Source organism: Manacus vitellinus, unplaced genomic scaffold (genome assembly GCF_001715985.3).
Source record: "Manacus vitellinus isolate BGI_N305 unplaced genomic scaffold, ASM171598v3 scaffold_69_pilon, whole genome shotgun sequence".
NCBI classification, from domain to species: Eukaryota; Metazoa; Chordata; class Aves; order Passeriformes; family Pipridae; genus Manacus; species Manacus vitellinus.
This window is the reverse complement of record NW_021940749.1, coordinates 925,170-942,895: the sequence shown is the minus strand read 5'-3', so window position 1 is coordinate 942,895 and position 17,726 is coordinate 925,170.

Below are 17,726 nucleotides of genomic sequence, written 5' to 3'. Positions count from 1 at the left end.
CCATTTAACAGTTTCTAAACATTGAAGATCTCAAGAATATCCAAAAGTGAGAAAGTTAATCCTTCATAAGTATAAATCCCTTTTTCAAGTAGAAATCAATGGCACAAGTGTTACCAAAAAGCAACCACAGTCATGCTCAGGCTTGGGTGACAGACATAAGTGACCAGAGGAAATCACAAATATCATCTCATCAAGCCATGACATTCACACACAACATAACTCAAAACACTCTCTGTGCTCCTCTCATTAAAAATGACACTCCTCATTTTTAATACATTTAGAAGAAATCTTTTCTTCACAGGAAAATGTTCAGTTCAGCTGAAGCCTATTAGTGCACACAGGTCTGGCTGCAAAGTCCATGATACACCATGAACTGTGCACAGTTTCCACGGAAGCAAACTCTTGTTGATAGAATACTATTCCAAAAAAAGTATAAAATATGTTGATAAAATAAAGCCCTCAAAAACTAGTATATTTGATTTCTTTAAAATTCACTTATCAAGCAACCACAGATCTGTCAAATATACAGAAATCTGTACAAATCTACACAAACCCATTTGCAAAATAGGTCTATTTCATGGAATAGCACTGCATAAGCCTTTCCAATGGTATTCTCATTATCTGTATCCAACTTTAATTATTTGGAGGTGGGCAAGATGGGAAGGAAGTACTTACATATTTTTGAATGCCAGCACTAAATTATGCAGCAAAAAAATGGTTCTTTATTATTATTCACTGCCAAAATAGGGATAGGGAACTTTCCAAGAGATAAAATACAGAAATGAAAAGAGAAGATACTGCAGGGTAAAAGATTAATAAATATGATATTCATTGACAGTGCCCAAGATGTTTTTGCTGAACAATTTTTAATAGAGATGTCACTACATAGAAACTGTGACAGGAAAGAAAAAGGATAGAATTTCTTGTGCAGTCCAAGCCAAGAGATAAAAGTTAGGATCCATCAACTCCAATGACTTTGGAATTGAGTCTCTGCAGGATAACAGGGTAGAACAGTAGCAGAAAGATTGCTCCAAGTACAGGGCCCACGTGGCTGGGAAGGAAGCCAGGCTGTGAGAAAAGAATTCAAGCCACAGGCAGACCTACCTACAAAAATCTGTGCACCCACAAGAAGGGCAGAAGGATTGATTTAGATGAGGAATGCAGCTCTGTTCTACTTAAATTTCATGCTCCCCAGCCAAGCTTCAAAATTAAAAAAAAAAAAAAAAAAAAAAAAAAAAGGAGAGAAAGAACCCCCCAAAAAAGTAGGAAGAACCCAACTAGCCACTTGCAGAAAAACATTGGCATTGTTTGGCTGGCAGGAACACCAGCTCTAAAGAACTTGGAAATATATATTGCTTTCCATATGTTCCAGTATTCCCACGTTCATGGAAATGTGGCACTGCTACCACTGGAAATTAGGACTGTGCCAGCAGCGTGTCACAGTGTGCTGAGGATCCAGAAGCAAGCCAAGGGAAGATGGCCCTTTAAGAAGCTCTCTTTCTCCAGGCTTTGCTGGAAGCATTTGGGAATCCTCACTGGCAATTTGAGAGGAGAGAGGGAGAGCAGTCTGGAGCTCCTACGGCTGCCCTGGCACAACGGCCATGTGCCCTCTGGCAGCAAAAAACACCAGTCCTGAGAAAAGGTTTTAATACTGTGGCTCCAAGTATTCCTTACTCAAGGTGGGAATGTATCAAAACCACTCCTGAGACACAGCATTAAAGCCAGTTTACAGCAACAAGGCAAGCAAAGTGTCACCCAGCCCAGAGACACAGCCCAGCCTCAGATGCCACGGGGATTATAGAGAACAATTTGTAGCAAATGTCCTAATGACAGATCCAGCTAAGGGAATCCTGTGCCTGCTCCAGGCAGGATCAGTAGCACAGGGAACATCCCAGACCCTACAGAACAGGTGAAACCTCCAAAGGTCTCAGAGGAAGCGTAATCCAAGAAAGGAATGTGGGACAAACCCAATACAGGTGCACTGAATCTTTGTATCACTACACTTAACAGCAAAGTAACTGTGTGACATAGTCCCAATGCTCTGTATGTCAACAATCCTTTATTATTGCTGTACCTTTTTTTGTCCAAGTTCATGCAGGAAAACCAGGTAAAAGCAAATTCTGTAGTTATTCTACACGAACAATATAATGAAATAAAAAAGCTATTTAGGAAAAAAAAAGCACACCTTTGAAGTATCAGGTTTTGGATTTGAGGTCTTTTTGGTAGATAAGCAAGGAAAAGAGGTACATGACTTCATTGTGAGGCTGCAAAGAGACCCACTGACACAAGCTCCAAATGAATGCATAGGTTACTCACCATATTTAGGGAAGGTGTCCACCTCTGTGCTGCTGGGTTAGGAGATACTAGTCTCAAATAAAGGCTCTCTGAATCAAATGAGAACTAAGTGGTTTGGAGGCCAAAGTATATGTGTGTATTTATATATATATCTCAAGGTTTAACCTACACCCCAAGCTTAGGGAAACCCCTTTCTTAAAGTCATTCTACCATTGAGAGCATATTCATCTCTCTCAAACAAACACAGCCCACACAGATATACTTGAAAGCACTGCTTGTAAGAGACCACAGAGGATTCCCTCTCGTTCTTCAGCTCACCATGGAACGGTGACACGACGTCCCGCCCACGCCCCAGCCCGAGCTGCGCGGTGGGAACAGCGGCGCTCTAAGCACGGTGGAAAAGCTGCATCAGCCCAAAAGGTAGAGAACACAAATACCAATCCAGAAGCAGAATAATTTACTGTAAGGGGCAAGTAGGTCAGGGACCCATTTCTAGGAATGCTTTTTGATTTGAGTTTATTCTAAAGGTTTCCCTTGCACAATCGGCGCTCGGTTCGAGCAGCCCCAGCCTCCTCATCGGCGGTGACATTCAGCTCTGCCCCGACCAGAAACACTCCAACATCAGATCTGATTTTCATTCTGAGGAAGAGGGCACAGAGAGGTGAAGCTGCAGAAACTTCGCCCCTCCGCCCGCACAAGAAGTGATGCAGCATTTTCAAGAGCATGTTGTTCATTTCAGGCTACAGGTCACTGCTCACAGGAGTTGATTAATCAAGTTTCACAGCTGATAAAAATTAACATTAGCATGCTGTCACCTAAAAATGAAAGATTCATGACAGGCAAGTTCAGAAAAACGTTCATATCTAAGCCTGACTCTGGTATCAGTTTCGGTTTTGACGACAACAAAACCTGTGCAGTTCTGTACTAAGGAGTAAAAACCACTCTGAGATTTTTAGGAGATTCCTGTTGTCTTCTGGGTTGGAAATACTAGTGATCTAACTGCCCTGGGAGCATTCTCCTCCTCCCAGCAGAGATAATACAGCTGCTCAGTAGAGCAGGGTGGACCTTTTTCTGTCAAAGCATTTACACTCAGCTTCTCACATGCACACAGAGAGTAATCATTTGCAAATTCGTGTTCAGTTCACTGCAGTTTTGTTAAAACAAAATTATTTTGGAGACATTTGCAATTATAACAGAGGAAACAATAGGCCAGGGTCAGGATGTGGGAGACCAAGGTCTAATTCTTTCCCCTGCCTTTCCCTGAAGGGGTGTTTGCACCTCCTGGACAAATGTTTTAGCTGCTGGAGTTGCAGGGTGATTTCCACTACATTTACTGTCATTTTGTTGGAGAAAATGCCCATGATTTCAGTTTGATGGTTCAGACATCTACCAACAGAGTTCAGATTTACAGGTTGCCCAGTTAAAATAAATTTTTAAAAAAGCCCCCATGGCACCAACATCTTCCACTCCTCAGAACAGTGTCCTATGCACTCAGCTGCACCTCAGTCACTTTTCCTTACCCTGACCTCCAGTATAATTTTATCTAAGCATTTATAAAAAGCAGAACAGCCTCCACAGGGGAGGTTTGAAACTCACCACCACCAGCCCAGCAGCAAACTGCTGGAGCACTGTCTGGGAGGTGACACAGACTCAAGTCCTTCCAGGCAGCAAAGGAAATCAAAGCCCAAAGACACACCTCTGAGGAGAAACGCTGTTCCCACTGGATGACTGAGAAGAGAATAGCATTAAATCTTACTCAGCAATGAGTTCACACAGAGTAGAGCAAAATCAGCCTTCCATGTTTTTGGCTTTCACTGGACTCAAACACAGTTTCAGACTTTGGGTTGACCAATATGCTTAATTTCTGTGGGACTGGAAATAGTTCAGGGAGTGGTTGCTGTTGTTATTTTGTCATCATCTGTCAGGTCCACAATGATGGGGCTAAATTAAAACCTTCCCTGTGTGCAGTTCCTGGCTTTAATTTCCATCACCTGTTCAACTGACCCACTGTGGTTTCTGCCAAGAAGGCCAGGAATCCTCAGTGTTCTCCTCATGGAGGATGAGGCAAAGCCAGGTGCCTTCTTCCCTGGAAGGCTGTGTGCCATCCCAGGAGTCAAGAGAGGGGATGGAACCACGGGCTCTTCCCTTCCTGTTAACAGCAGCTTCACAGCCAGCCCGACTTAAACAATTCCAGTGTTTCTTTCCTAACTCCTCCTAATATCGCTGATACAAAACATTGACATTTTCATCACAGCAAAGCAGGCACCACCAAGTGTTTTGTGGAGGCAGAGAAAAGCAGTCAATGGAAAAATTGAAGGGGGAACCCCTTCTCTTAAACCTCCAGTGGAAAACTGTGGGGGTACAGCAGAAATCACATGCACCTTTTTACCTGACCTCCCCATTCCCCTCATTCAGAAGAGGAAAATCCCTTTGGCTACTCCACAAACAACTGAATAATAAAAATTTCGTTGTTTCTTCGGCATAGCCAAGCCACTTATCTAGAGAAAGGCCATGCTGGATGGCTGCCATTCAAACTATTTTATTGTCCACTGAAGGACTGCTTGTTTAGGGGCTTTCCATAGGGGAAAAATAAGGAAATGGGTTAGAGAAAATTTAATATAATGCAAGGACAACAGCTTAAAGTACCGGATCCTTGGTGACTTGTAAAGGGCTTAATTGCCATGTAAGTATTATTCAGGAGAGAAAAGACCACTACAAGGAAGGAAAGAGACTGGGGGGGAAGAGGAGAATACAGTTTCAGAAGTGCTCAAAACAGTTTGGAACTCCAGTACTCTGGAAAGGAAGCTGAAAACAGATTTGCTGTCCAGAAATTTTCTGAGATTTGGGTTTAATTTATACTTTGATTAGGGCATTAGGGCATTCACTCCGCAGCAACAAGGCAGCCTGCTGCTCTCCACACGGGTGTTACTCCCTGGCTGTGCGCAGCTGCCCTCCTCTCTTTGGTGCATAAATGAGAACTGCTCCCACACACTTTGGTTTGTCTCAAGCTGAAATACTTTCCTCTGCTTCACTCACAGTTTGGCTGCTATATTTCCTAAACAGGTTCCCATGTCCCAGGTCAGTGGGACTGCCAGTCCCAGCTGTCATGTTTTTGAGGCAAACTAAAGACTTAAAAGTGAGGGTACATCTATCCACATTTCAAACAGAATTAAAACACACTTTTGTGCTCACAGAAGGAGTGACTTTCTGAGGGAGGAAGATGCTGCCCCCTAGTTCTACCCTAAATTTTAGTGAACTGCTTTCATTTTAGTTTGGACTTCCAAAGATTTTGCCTGAGATGTGTTAAAAGTCAAGGCACTTCCCATTCATTTTGTTCCTGCTCCCTGGGTGGCTTTAGTGCTTAGCCGTGAGTGGAAGACCACCCACAACAAATTCTCCTTTCCTTATGGAAAAATTGGAAATGCCACAGCTCCTTTATGAGGTCTTAGATGGCAATTCAATGAATATTTTTACTCACACACACTCTTATGGTGTTTCACTGGATTTCCCTGAAGATGTTCATGAAGTTGATATGATAGCAAGCATGAAAAGAGGTTTTACAGCAGCAGGTTCCAGCAGAACATCCCTTCCATCACATTTGTCCATTCCATAAACTTCAAGCACACAGCTTAGTGCCAAGGAAGTTTGACTACAAACCCATTTTTCTGGGCAATAAGACCACCTTGTCCCCCAGGTTTCTACCACTGGTTTCCACCCACTGGTTTCTACCACCACATTTTTGACTGAAACACTGAAGTGTTTAACTCCTGGTCCAAACTGGAATTAAACCTGATTTTAAGTAATGTCTGAGTCCTCCAAGAAAGTATTTCTGCACTGACTCCAGAAAGATTTCTTTCCTACCCATACGTATTTTCACCTGCTTGCCAATTAACGAGAAAATCAACCCTAAAGCTTTACTAAATTCACTACTCCCCACGTCAGTGAAATCTTAAAGCAGCATTTAGTGGTTTGACAGAAAAGTGACCTTTACCTCATGGAGACAGGGTATTTTTGGATGAGGCAAAGCATTTTCACCCAGGTTCAGCGACTGGCACAAACTGCAAGCTATAGACACTTTTCTGCCTTGGCTGCTTCTTGGCTGAGCTACAAAAAATAAAATCAGACACAAAGCCCTGAGGACTTACAGAGAATTTTCTCAACAGGATGATCTACCACAAAACTGAGTTCCTGGTCTGTGATTTTCTTCTCTGCAGCAAGGAGTGCAGTGAGCTACTGTGTTCCCCTGGAACAGAGGACAGCTCCACAGAAAGGGCCAAGAACAGAACAAGGTGATACCCAACAACATAAAACACTGTTGTACAGAAAAGCCTCTGCCTTGGACAGTAAAGCTTTGTCAGCTCCCACCACTGTTATAGGTTGACAAGGTACAACTGGGCACAGGAGCTACACAGGTCTGGGTTAAAAATGAAAGGAAAAGGGGAGTATTGTAAGTAAGGAAGAAAAGCAGGAATTCTGCTGTACCCCGTGAGAGCTGGTGTTTGCCATCAGTACAGGGGGCTGAATAGAGGATGCCTTCACCTGGGTTTGCAGCTGACCAAAAGGGCAAAGAGGAATGAAGGTATTCCATGGGAGGTATCCTGGTTATTGGTGGACAGGAGGAAAGGCACTTTGGAGGAGAGGAAGGGGATGAGAGGTGACATGTCTGTGACATTTCAGATGAGAATTGCACTCTTTGCCAGCTTCTCTAGAGGATCTGATGACCTTTTCACAACCACAAGTGTTCATCATAACACTGAAGCAGAAGCTGTTCCCCACCACCATAAAGCATTTGAATCTAATTTTACCTTTTTGTGAAATCAAGAGTAATATCTGCTCACAACTGTGCTATATTGTTGTCCAAGTGTGTGGTAAAGCTAATAACCACACTAGAGAAAGCTCTCCTGTTGTTAGAAGCCAGATCCAAATATTTCTAGGGCAGTTCTCCATCATATAATATGCAGACACAATCAAATTTATGAAGGCAAAACCTTCTATACATTGTCCCAAAGCAAACAGCCTCAGAGCTGTTTCCTGTTACCAAAAGAAAAGACTATAAAAGTGAAGGAACTCCTGATCTTAGGCTGCTATTTCCACCTCACATGACCTTAATTTTATGGAAACTGTACCCTTGTGTTATTTAGATTTTACTCATAAAACATAGACAGAGGCAGTGTATAGGCATTGGGGAACAATCAAGAAAAATGTAAAAGGTCTTTGAACAGTAAAGCAAAAAGTTGTTAAAATGATTAATTTTTATAAATGATGTCAGGAAAAGCCATTTGCTGTAGTGGAGATAAGGTCCTTTTTCTTTCTTTTACTTTTTCCTTTAAAAAGAAAAAGAAAAAAATGAAAAAAGATAAGTTCTTGGAGTACTGAGATGCTGTAGCAGACAAAGTTTTACCTCTCTTATGTATTTCCCCAGCAATTACAACCTAGAAAAGACATTAAACACTGAGGATTATTTTATAAAGGAGGGATATATATCCACCTATTAATTATAACCCTACTCTAAACTTTTGCAGTATTTCTCTCTGCATCCTACTTTGAAGGAAGCTTTAAACCACAGCAGAGTGCCAGGGAGTTTGATAAATATTCCATGACTACCTTTAGGTCTTCCAGATGTTGGTAAGCATTCAAGTTGAGTTCAAGCTAATCTCCTAAAAAAGTACTTTCAGCATTTGCAAAGTGAAGGTGGACATTGAAGAGCAACCGAATACACACAAGAGGATTATTCAGATGAGATGTTCTACCACGGGAGAAAAATAGTAATGGTCATAGAAATAAATATTAAAAAAAATAATATTAGCAGTTCACAGTTTAATCAAAGGGTCCAGGTGACCTTAATTGACTCTATAGAGATCTCACTACATACATCAGGCAATTTAGGGCATTGATACAGGGTTCTAAGTCTTTAGCATTAAATACCTTTAAAGACACGAAGCCAAAAGGATTTTGGGGGTTGATAGATGGAGTTATCTGTGTCCTCCCATTCAGCACAGACACTTCTGTTAGGAAGTCAGAAAATGATGCCTCCTGAAGTCCCCAGTTCGGAGCAAGGCCCCTTCCAAGCATTCTTCCTAAGGAAATCCCCTCACCTTCAGCTTAGAGTGGTTTTTTAGCTGTTCTTTTACTTACAGCATTAGTCAAAGGCTATGGGAAATCGTACATCTTTGTGGCTTTTATTAACTTGTTTCCTTTACAGCAATATGCTGCAAAACCGGTAGTGAGACTCTTTCTAAACTCAAGTGTTACTGTGGTGCTTTCAGCAACCTCATGGTCCTTTTCAGTGCTCAATAGCCACCATACCTCAGTATAGAACCACAGACCTCCAGATCTAAATATTAAAGACATTGATACAAAAATTGCCTTTAAATGGTGCCTTCTGTGGTTTTGGGGTTTGGTTTGTTGTAGCCTGTAGAACCTCTCAGGTGAACTCTCAAAATAAGAATGGAAATCCAGAGTTGAAAGAGGCTGCAAAGGAAGCGTTCAGGGGATAGACCTGGATTACCTGCATGCCCCTGCAGGGATGAGCAGGCAGGACCAAAGCCTACTTCAGATTGCAACCTCCATGTCCTGTGTGCACACCCACAGATTTGGGAATTCACAAAAACTCCAGCACGAGGGAGAGCTGCAGCAGTTACTTCAGACAAAAGAAAGTGCCAGACGATGGATTCAGAAAACTGCAGCTTAAAGCACCAGGGCTAAACCAACAGCAACACAGAGACGAGGGCAGTCAGATGTATAATGAAAGAAGAAAATTGAAAGCAACCTTCCATGGCCAAAATAAACAGTTTTAAAGCAATTGAATTTTGAATCCACAATGAATACACACAGACACACACACACACACACAAAAGAAGAGCTTGAACCAAGCTGTGCTTCTTGCTGAACCAATCTTAATATTCATTGCTGGAAGTACAAACTAGTATGGTTTGAGGGGAGTTTTTTTGGTTCTTTATGTACAGAACTTGATACACAACTGCTTTTCAGTTAGAGGTTGGTTTTGATCTACTAAACTTCTAAGCTGCTCACTTGTTACTGGAATTACCATTAATCCCCAATTTCATAAACCAAACCAGCAGCAACACTGCTTGCTTACCCTCCAACTCCCCCAAACTTTTCTCTGTTTTAAGCTACAACCTACGCAACGGAACAGGGTTCTATTTTAGCAATAATACAATTTTATAGTTGGAATCCCCTTCAGTTTGAAGCAAACAGCAGCAGTGACTCATCACAAGGCATTGAAAGAAAGGGGATTTCCTCCTGAAGTAAGGCACCAATGAACATCACAGCAAACAAAAATCAGCTAAGATGACAGCAAAGAGGGAGCCCAAGGATTCACCAGGGAGGTGATATGATAACAGAATAGCCATGGCTCTTATTTCAGCAAGAGGCTCATGATCCAAACTGGATTTTTTATTCTAAAACTGAAACTAGACGAGAGGCTGAAATGTAAGGCTTGGCTCTGAAACCCAGTTGAGCCAAGGCAGGGCTGCTTTCATCAGCCAGCAGTGGGTTTGCAGTTTGCAATTCATTCTAGATTCTGCCTACAGTATTGTCCCTGCCACAGAACCAGGCTTTGGTTTAACTGTTGCACAAGACAGTAGAGAAATGTGTTATCAAGCAGCAAGCCCCTCCCCAATACCTGGGCTTCCTCCATGAGTCAGTGCAAAGCCCTCTACTGTTTTCAGTAAATCTGAAGGTCATTTTTGCAATTACTGTTTCTAGGAAGGACAAACTCCCCCGCAGAGTGAAAGCAGGAGGGTGGTTACACTCTCCGTGGGTTGTTTCATACGTAGGCTGTACATAGGAAGGGGACACATCCTGCCTTGAATACAAATGCCAGCAACTGGGATTTTTAGTAACTGGGATTGCCCAGTGCATGAGGGTCTCACAGAACACTGGCACACCGGTAAGTCTGCAGTGGCATCATGTTATTGAGGGGAAGCTCAGCAGGCAGAGCCTAAAGCTGGAGTGGTTGTGCCACTGAACCACAGTGCTGCCTCAAAGTCACACCATCAGTCTGCTTCCACCCAGGAGCCATATAAAAACTGCACAGCTGGATGGTCCTGCAGTCCCCCAACAAAAGGTGTTACTGCTGACTGAGGAGAGCAGCTTTAGGTATCATCTCTGTACTGGGTTTGGCTACAGAAGTTCTACTTCTACCAGCAAATCAATGTGTCTTCTGCCTCTGCCCGTGTCATCAGCACGAAAACAAAACACCACGAAACCCAGCAGCGAGTCGAATATGTCACCTCCAAATGCCAGGCAGAGAAAGAGAGAGGTAAGCAGGCAGTATCCATGTGCATTAATTAAAAGGAAAGCAACATGAGGGGGTATCAAACAGCTTCGTTTCTCCACAGCAGCTGCTGGAGGAGAACTGGCCAACACTTCATCACTCTGTTTGTGTAATCTTAGTGACTTTATAAATTAGAAGAGGTCAAACTCACCTCTTTGTAAAACTGTTATTTATTTCATACTGGAAGGTTTTTTTAATAGAGCAGGTCCTCTGGATTAATTTCTAGATTCAGGGATTAGAGACCTCTTTTTACTTTCCCCAGGCTCAGGTGGCCCAGTGCTTGCATCTAGACAAGAGGCATGGAAAAAAAGAAAACTATCAATGGAATCAGGGGCATCAGCTAAAGGATGGTGAAATATTGACTTAAGTTCTCCAAATACCCGGTTTTGAACAGAAAAAAAAAAATTGTTTGAGCCTTTTTTCTCTTCCGGTTTTTCCTCAGAACAGCAAAACTTTACCAAGCAGGACAATGACCCATGTAGTGAGTCTGTCTAAATTGTGGCAGCTGCAACTGATCCACAACCTTCCCATTTCTGAATGTTTCCCTCTAAGGTGAATTAATGTATTTATTTTTAAAAGTTAAATTTTATTTCCAGATAATACCATATGTATATCCACACACAGGGTGAAGTGTGTAACACCTCAATGGATGAAGGAGGAACAATCTCAACAGTGAGAAAGTATATCTCTATAGCTTATTTTTAACTTCAGGCAAGTGCAGAGATTTAAGTGTATCCCATGTGGAATATCTGGTAACTTTTTTGCCCAACATTCCTATTTCTTCCTCAAAAAAAGTTATAGACTATTCTATGAAACTTTCCACAAGGTGTCACTAGAGATGCACCAGCCAAAATACTCCTCAAGCACCCTCCCCTACAGATGCTTCCCCTTCCTACGAAGCAGGTTGAAAACACGAACGGAATGAGTTAATGCCTGAGCAGGAGCATCCTAGTGCAGCGCCGGCCTTTGAGTGTGCTAAGCAATAATTTGAACGGTAAATGAACCGAGTACACACAGATCAGTGGGAAATGCAAACGACTTTAGGCATCAACATTTAATGGACTAGCTCGAAAAACTGGTAATGGGTTTTACAAAGTAGATGTGCTGCCCCCCTTTTCAGACTACTAATACAGAAAAAGGAACAAAATCAACCATCAGCTCTGCCTCAGCTCCATGCTAATACCAGGAAGGATGTTCTGTCTCATTTTGGTTTGACCATTCACAGTTTTATACCCACCTTTCACACCCGTCCCTAAGAGACACACGGATGTTTTGCAAATATCTGTTATCAGATATAATGGTGTGGTTTATTGCTTAAGGCCCTTTCTATTGAACAGAGCATGAATTCAAAACTACTATGTTGGATTAAACAAAATACCTCACAAACTTCCCTTTCTTGAAAAAAATCACATATAACTTAAGGGTTAGTTAACATTTGAAAACCATGCTTGACACAGAACTCACATTCCAGTGCCTAATTTCTCATATTCTCTGAAAACTCAGTGTGATTCACAGCCTTAGAAGATGACATATTTACTCCCAGGTGAGCAGTGCAGAGGCACATCACTGCCCCAGCACTCACCTGCTCCAAAAACTCAGGTGCACCAGGTGTAATGACTGCCTTTGGCTGTTGCCTTGCAGCCAGTGCTGCAGAAATCAGTCAGCTCACCCCTATGCTCCACGTCAGCTTCCAAAGAATTCCCTGCGCCATGCCAGCAGCCGAGTCCTTCCTGTGATCCCCAGGACTGACCTAAATTGATTCACTTTTAGCTGTTGGGCACTGGCCCTGATTTGACAGAACCCCTTGAATAACCCTTTCCCCTTTATTTCATCATAAGGCTTCTTGTGTTTTATGCAGAGGTAATTTCTCAACAGCTCACGTGTCAGACGTGAGTGAGCCAGACTCCAACAACTGCAGCACAGCCTCCAGGAACAAAAGTTCCAGGAGCATTTGGCACCTCTAAAAGGTATTAAAACCCAGGAAGGAATAAGGTGGGTACTGCAAAAGCAGCAGAAGCAAAACAGCATTGCCCATAACCACTGGAACAAGCACCTGTGACAAACTGAAGTATCACTGCTTTCCAAGAATATCTGACCCAAATCCATATCAAAACAAACTCGTGAAACTAAAACTTCCCTTACTGCTGGCTGTGTTTTGGATCCTCTTCACAGCTGCTGAATGGATTACTTACATAGTGGATTAATTAATTCAGTTAATGGAAAAAATGGATATATTTTTCTCTTTAATCTCAAAACTCTGTGAGGTTACTTTGGAAAGGAAAATACCACATGCTAAAAAAAGTAATATTTCTTTAGTATGCTCCTTAAAAAGAAAAAAAAAGAAAAAGAAAACCAGTGTTTGCCTTGTATTTCACATGATTATCAACTACTTCCATTGAAAATAGATGATTACTATAAACTCAGCAAATTCAGGTCACTTTGCAAACAAACCAACCACTTTTGTGGCTATGGCCTTCTGAGTTCCTCCCACTCATTAGAAAAGTGGGTTTATTCCACTGCAGACTTCATGAACACACATCAATAACTCATCAAAAAACTTTAGTATTTCATGAGCACAGAACAAATTTATGACAAAGGATTCTTATGCTCCATTTCCATTCTTCAGTTCAAATAATAATTTGTTCATTTGCCCTTGTATTTGTGGAGCTTTCACTTACATCACTATGGCAAGGCTTGTATTTTACAGCTGACCCTGGCAGGTTGCTAATCTTGTTTCCCTGTACAAGGCTATTCTTTGCTTTTTTTAAACTTGAATAGCAATGTTCTTTCACTCCCTTTGAGATTTTAGAGGCTTTTTTTTCTGGTGCATTAAATGTTTAAATTAGTATCTCTGAAGACTGTAATAAAAACAGATCATTTTTTGAGAACCTTTACATTTTTAAGTTCGCCATTTAGGAACTAAGATTTCTTCTGACTGCTAATAAATAACCCTTTATTGTCTCCCCTTCCCATTTCTCCTTTGGCTTCCCTCCATTATATCACCAGATTTGGGAAGCAGGATTCCTACAGCTATGGGCCTTTTAGCACACTCTGGGGAGTCTGGAAATGAGTTGTCTGAAGGATTTCAGAGAGCCTTGATCTCTGTTTTTTTCTTTTTTTATGTAGATCCACTTACTAATTTCTGTTTCAAACGCTCAGCTTCAAAACCAAGATAGACCTAAGTGTGGTGTTTGTTTATTTTGGAAAACAGAAGTTTTGAAAAGCAAATGGGATGAATTTTAGATGAAAACTTAAAACATCTAAGGAAAGACTCAAAAAAACCCAAACCAACAAAACCAATTTCCATAGGATTGTTTATACTGTTGATCCTTGGTCTCTCATGAGCTCCAGCTCCTTAGCACAGGTTTTCATTCTCTCACTGTGTGAGGCCATGGCCAAGTCCAGTGGACCTCATATTGCACCCTCTCTCCTATCAGAGCAGATCCATTCCCTCTCCTGCCAGTAACATCCTCTTTCTGCAGGGAAAACCATTATTTTAAAAGTTCCAAGAGCAGATTTCAATGTTTAAGCTGATAAAATCAGAAAAGTGTAGGCTTTCAACCTCAGTATCCCCCAAACACATCATGGCTATACAGCTTTGTGAGCAGTATCCCAGAAAACAGCACAGAAACACCAAAGAGGAAAACACGGAAATCCTGCAAGAAATTCCTTGTCACATGCAGCTCCCACTGAGAACTGAAGAGACCCAGTGTTTATTAGCACTGTCAGAGGAAAAGAGCTGTGTAACCAGTGCTTTCCAAAGCACCACCTCACAAAGAAAAAAAATTGAACAATCCAGCACCTCTCTCCTTGTTTCTTCGTAGTGCTAATCCTAGGGAAAGAGGAACTCTTAGCAAACCCTTACCAAACCCTCCCATCAAACACGTGCTTCCAGAAGCCTGCAGGATAACAATTCTCCTCCGAGGGCCGGGAAGGGCACGGATTTTCCTGTGCAGCAACGATGCCACCTACAGCCTGAGCGAGGCCACAACAACGCACCGAGCTGCGGAGGGCAAAGAGATTTTCTCAGATGTTTCTGCCGCAAATCTGCTCTTCAAAATTCAAGGCTGACCGAGGAGGCAGCTTTAATAGGATTTTTAGTAGGATATATTTTCTCCTTTACCCACGAAGGTGCTGTATATCTTCTATTTGTTCTCAGACTGCATGGTCTTTAAGACTCTTCAGCTCTGAAGCCACTAAATAGCTAAACTGGGTGCTTGACAGATGTATCTGTGGAAAACATATGGCAGAGGCAAGAAGCAGAAGAACGTTCCATTTCTGTTGTCACACACACAAAAGACACTAGACAGTGTGTGTCTTACAAACTGCCAGAAGAAAGTTATGGCCCTTTTTATAAGCTGTCATCTCTACAATGAGGACAGGCATCTGCACTTGTTATTTGTAGCAAGAAAAATCAACTCTCCCAGTGCAGCTTTCTTTCTCTTCTCTTTCCTCTTCTCTCTTCTTTCTTACCAAAAGCAAGCCAAATGTAGCCAGTGGAGTGGGCAAGGTCTTTCCAAGTGTGCCTGAAATAAGGGCTGGAAATGCAGTTCACAGATCTGATAGCCAGCCCTGATGGAATACTAATTCTGAACCAGAGGACTGCTTCACTTCAGCATTAAAATTCATTGCCTGGTTATTGTGATCTGTATAAAAGAGATAAGGGCACAGGGAACTCAAGGAGTTGCTTGAGGAAAAGCAATAGGATTAAAAATAAAGACAAAGTGAAAAAATAAAACATACTGATGAGATGAGAAAAGGAGCGAGGCAAAAGGCAGAAGTCAAAGCTTGACTTCTCACTGAACAAAGTTTGTTTTTAGGAAAGAGTGATCTTAAACAAAGCCAACTGCAGAGGTCAGGGATGCTATGAAAGCAGGAGGTCCCCAGGGCTGTCAGTGGAATACTGACAAGCAGAGTACAGAAAGTAGCCCTCATACAAATGGAGAACTATAAGCCAGCCTCTTCACTGAGTGCATCCCACAGGCCAGCCACAGCTTTTCCACTCTTCACAGCAGAGCCTGGGCATGAGGGAAAGACACCTAAAAAAGGTGAGTAAGAAAAAAGCTTTAAAAAAAAATAAAATACGTTGACCACCTGCTTTTACAAACAGAAATCTTATTTAGGAAAATTTTTTTTTTTTTCCCAAGAATAATTGAACTCTTTTTCCCCTCCAGTGGGATGGATGTGTAGGTCAATGCACTTCTGCTTTATTTAGTCAGTCAACAATTCATTCTTCAGCAGTGGAAAGTACAGGTCAATCCTGAGTAATTTTTGCTTGAGCAAACTTTTGAAGCAGAAAATGAAATTAAAAGATTACTGGAAAATCATGTCTCATGCTGCAACAGCTATATGTACAGACATTGGAATATTTATCAAGGTGGCATAAATTACAAGGAGCAAGGACACCTATTTCAGATGGGAAAATAAAATGGATTTACAAATCAGCTACAAGTGCATGGAAAAAGCCTGAAATCCTTCTATGTATTTCCAAGATATAAAAAGAGAATTACAGAGACCTTGCCTTAAATTTTAAATCATTTAATTAAGGCTTTTCTCAGGAGCAAGGGGGAAAGATGGTGTAAATAAGAGATTGATTTTGATTAAAGCTGTAAGTTTAAGTTGTAGGAAAAATCACTTCAAGTCTGTAAACCAGATTTTCCAGTTTATAAGGAGGAATAAGTTTTCAGTCATACATTGTGAATTCCGTACAAGGAGAAAGTTAAGCATCTGAAGACACTTTTATTTTGGCAAACAGAGCAAAGATACAGACGCCAGGAAGGATAAATTTTTATTCCATAAGGAATACAAACTGTTAAAGCCTCAGCTGAAAAGCTGCACACAATTTGATCATGTGTGTTTGGAAAAGATTAGAGGAGAAAAGGACCATGTCCAAGGGAACAGTAAACTCACCTGATGAGAGAGAGCCCAGGGGAACCTTGGTGTGATTAATTTAGAAAAAATGAGTGTTGCCATTGAAACAAGCAAATAAAAACTAGAGAGCTCTAAAGAGGTTTCAAGCAGAAGCTTAGAAAAAGAGATTTTTTTTCCTCCAAGAAAGGAGTGCTGACCTAAAGAAGTCTTTCAAGCACAATATTATGTCATTCTAGGACAGAGTCCCTTTCACAAACTGACCATATGCCACAATATGTTTGGGGCAAGGGGTTTACAATTATTTCTCCAAAGAACAAGAAATAAGCAGAAGTTTCTGCTTTGAGGAAAAAAATGGAAAATGTAAGGAAATCAGAGCTTTTCATAGAAGGCTTTGTATTACTCCACAGGAGGTTGATCAGCAAAATTCACCATTTTTCAGGCAGCAGACATTTCTCAAGACTTGGTTTGAGTTTTAAGTGCCCTACAGGGCACAGATGCATTTCCAGAAGTTTGTTTGTAACTCCACTAAATTTCTAGATGCCTTTTACATGTTACAGGTAAATACCCTTAAACCTTCTCAAAACCAACCATGGCTTGTAGGGCAGCCCTTCTACAGCAAAACAGATGGGATCTCAACTTGACTCACAGGACTCTTAGTCTGTGTTTACAGGAGTAACAGGAGCCAGGTTTTACTGCTTTTGTCTGACCATGTTTTGTTTACTGATGTGGTTGAAGAGTGTGGGGGGGTTAAACTCTCATAATAAAACAGTCTGTGACCCTTATTCCTCCAGATGTACCTATTAGAGGGTTACAGATCAGACAGAGCAAAATCCAGAAATCCCAGAACAGGAAACAATGTAGGCAGCAGTAACCAAAAGCTGGTAGAGATAGTACCACATGCTGATAGCAGCACTGAAAATAGCAATTGAAATCAGAATTTATTAGAGGATCAGAGAAATTCTGCCTAACATTTGACCAGGACTTCACATCTTGAGAGTTTTGAGGAACTAGAGCCATTTGCAATGAACTAAATATTAATAACATGGATTCTTTTTCATCTCAAATCACCAGATCTTGTAAAATAACTTCATAATGTACCAAACATCACTGGAGCTTCAACAGAAGCAGCTAATGATAGCTTGAGTTTCCAGCAATACCCCTGGAAGTCAGTTTTGAAGTGTCAAAGCAGGATTTTGAGTATAGACAGAAATAAACAGGTTATGTGAATGCCTCTGAAGGAGTTTATGCAACCCAAAGTCCT